Raw genomic sequence first — 3,663 nt, 5'->3', positions numbered from 1 at the left:
ACAACAAAAACCAATCAAACAAATAATCTATGCAAATATATTCTTAATAGAGAGAAAAATTATTCATTAGCTTATCTTTCAGTAGACTTGCCTGCAATTTTATTTAACTAATTGTTAAGTGTAGTGGTTTTGTATACAGTATTTATAAAAATAAATGATACGTCGGTTTCTTATGATGCAGTAAACTATTTCCTGAACACTTCTGAAACCTGGCATAAAGTATTAGGAAAATTTTAGCTGCTGCAATCACAGGTCCAAGAGAGACTTATTCTATTTCATCCGAATGGGAAAAATTGTGAGCAGAATTTCTCTTTACTTAAAATTCATTTGTGGTTATGCCTTGAAGGCCTTAGAAGCTACTCATTTGTTTTCAAAGCCTCTCTCGGCTTTAAAATTCTGAGTGATGGAAGAAAGTATTGCAGGCACATGGAAAAACTCTTTTATCTTGAGTAGTCATTAATGGAATCAAAATAGTGCTTAAAGTCTGCTTTATTTGAAAAATAGTCATGAGCCACAATGATGTCAAACTTTGGCTTTGTTATTCAGTCCTTGGTGTTTCTCACTCTTGAGTCTTAGTAGGAAATGTGAGTTAGTAAATATAAGAAGGGAAGTAATGATTCATTGTTGCTACATCCGTCATTCAAAATAGAAATATACTAACATTTAGTGTTTCATTAGATACTTTTCTTTTTTTCCTGTTTGATAAATTAACCTGAAGGAACAAAACAGTAGGTAGGAATGTCTCCATAGCACATAGGATCTTCTGGTGGTGATGAGGGGCCTTTCACAGAAAAGGTAGTACTCATTTCAGAGGCAACTCTAGTAGACTTGGTGGATAGTTTTGTTCCTATTAATAGCAACTTGTAAAAAGGGTTACTAGTTGCTCTCTCCTCTGGGATTATGTTTTTATGGTTACTATCACCAGTACTGAGTTGGAACAGCAATTTAGGATATAGAGGGACCAATGTTTTATAAACTAAAAGGGGAAAAAATATTTTGGTATGACAAAATAAAGTAGTGTGTAATAGTCTCTTTACAGTTAAATGTCAAAGAACAACAAATATGGAATCAATAAAAAAAAACAAAATGAAACCTCAGTAAATACTGTGCGTTAATTTTTTAATCCTAACATCTGGCAACTTTACTTTGGCCTCTCCCAGCTGCAAATATATCTATATATCTTAAGTTTCTTTTCTATCCCCCCTCTCTAGTTGGTTTGTGGACAAAAACCAAAATCCACTGAAAGTTCTGAAATTCCTGGATAATGCTTCCTATCTACTCATGAAGATCATCTACTCATATCATCTATTAACATTCACATAATGAAAAATATCTCTAATCTACTTCTTTTTGGACACTCCATAATGTTGGCCTTCTCTTTCTGAAATAATCATGGTATTTATGCTTTTGCACACATTCTCTCTTCCCTTCCACTCTGAATTACCATGTTTATTAGATTTATGCTCACTTTTCTGAGCGAATGCCTCTGCTTGTTAGTCCCCAGGCAGCGTGGTTCCACACCATTGCAAGTGACTAAAGCCCTCTAGGCTTTAGTTCCCTGACCTATAAAAGGAGATAATAACTATAACAATGATAGCTACTTCATGGATTAATAGGATTAATAGATACATTATAGCTCACTTTACTGAACATCTACTGTGTCGGGCATACTTAAGTGCTTGTCCTAGATTATCTAATTTATCACTCATAACTCACAACTATAACTATGATTTACCTCTGAGATAAAAGCTTTATTAGCCCATTTAACACATGGGAAAAATTTAGATCAGTGAGCTAACTTACCCAGCTAGTAAATGTTGCAGCTTGGATATGCATTCAAGAAATCTGGCTCTCAGGCTTTCCCTCATTATCATTATAGTCCTATGATGAAACTATATTCATTAAATTTGTAGCAGAGTAGTTTATACAGCACTCGCTCAGTAAATATTTATTATTTACTATCTTCTTTCATGACTTTATCATATTTTTTAGAATTCAATCTTGGCAGCAAGCATCGAGGGCCATCTGTATGCTGCAGGCTGTCCCAGGCCACTGTCTGGGTGATGATAGCACCCTGGCCATTCCTGTGGGTAGGGCCTCACAGGGAGCCAACTGATAGTTTACCTGCCTCTCCCACTAGCCTGAGTTCATTGGGATCAGGAAGGCATCTCTCTGCCCTGTACCCTGACCACCTAACACAGTTTAGAAATTCAGTAGGAAGCCAATGAATGACAGAACATATGAAAGTCTTGGTAATGAAACAGCTCTCTTCCTTTGATCTTTAGTTTTCTCCACAATTCTCTTTGAAGTGAGCCTCTGCCTGAATATTTCTCTGCCGTGATCTTGTAGAGATCAGTGGTGATATTAGAGGTAACAAAGGCAATAGAGATCTGTGATATTTTTTTCTAACCACTTGCAAACTCCTCAACATTTAACTAGTAAAGTGCTGTAAGATTTTTTGTTAAAAAAAAATACACCAAACTGATATTTTAGTAATTTTTTTCATAATACTAATGAAAACAAAATAGATCTCCTCAAATGTTTTATCTGAAATACAGATGAATAAACTTCTGAAAAATCACAATCTTTATCTATGTAAGGTCAGAATAATTCTTCAATGAGATTAGAATAATTTGTTTTATGTGTTTTGCAGTTTACTATAATGATCCTCCTGTGTTTTAATGGTCTAATTTTACACCTTATCTTTGAAAGAGCTGAGAGAACTGTGTTTCTAGTAGGCAGAGTTGAGTACTGTCATATTCTCCCAATTTCTTTCAGTTTTGTTCAAACAGTTCAGAGGTATGAATAACTTGATAGATTTATTATTAGCTCATTCGTTCGTCATTCTGGTGCATGATACCACTGAGCTAGCTTAGTAGGAGTTGGGATTATAAAAAATGATTCAGAATGAATCTGGATGCAGTAAAATCACAAAAACCAGTCTAAATTATAGCATGTTTGCCTCCCTTCAGTCTGGAGGCGTGCACTGTGTCCCCTCCATCGCCTCCACCATCTCCAGGCTATGGGATCACCCTCGAACAGAGGTCCTCAGATTCAGCTGCACAGTTCCCAGCAGGATTGCAAGAAAGAAAATGTTAAACTTCCACTTATGGTAACTTTAATATTTTTAAAGTTCCATTCTTTGTGTATATTTCAAAATATAATGATATTTAGAGATTAATATATATTTATGGCTTATAAATAAATAATACATGCATTAAAGATGCTCAAAACATTTTTACCAGCAGGCTGCATTCCTTTTTTTTTTACGCCTACAGCACCCTGTCTTCCTAGGTGGTCTCCCATCCAAGTACTAAACCAGCCCGACTCTGCTTAGCTTCCGAGATGAGATGAGATTGGGTGTGTTCAGTATGGCATGGCCATAGAATGCCTTCCTAATTTAAAAAAAGAAGAGGTTTTAAGCAATAAAGGACATATAAGAAGATAGTGGTCAGCCAGAGAAAACAAGACATTTTTTACTGGTGAGATGTGACTGGTATGCTTTTTCCTCCCACATGCTCAGGCAGAGTGCAGACCTCTGTAAGTGGAAGTACTGCAAAGTATAGTGAAAGGATTGTGCGACTGTCAGAAGCAAGGTCCCGGGCACTTCGAGAAATGAGGAGACTTTAGGCAAGAAACATGACAACCTATCCAATTTTTGTC

At 36.0% G+C, this 3,663-nt stretch overlaps 1 pseudogene; it reads right to left on the bottom strand.

The window, feature by feature from the left end:
- Window positions 1–3,269: 3,269 nt before the first annotated feature.
- On the bottom strand, window positions 3,270–3,388 carry LOC118610503 (annotated as a pseudogene).
- Window positions 3,389–3,663: the final 275 nt, after the last annotated feature.

The sequence above is a fragment of the Rousettus aegyptiacus genome, unplaced genomic scaffold (assembly GCF_014176215.1).
Source record: "Rousettus aegyptiacus isolate mRouAeg1 unplaced genomic scaffold, mRouAeg1.p scaffold_m13_p_12, whole genome shotgun sequence".
Classification (NCBI taxonomy): domain Eukaryota; kingdom Metazoa; phylum Chordata; class Mammalia; order Chiroptera; family Pteropodidae; genus Rousettus; species Rousettus aegyptiacus.
Note: the sequence above shows the minus strand (reverse complement) of the source record. Positions and strands in the feature narration are given on the sequence as shown.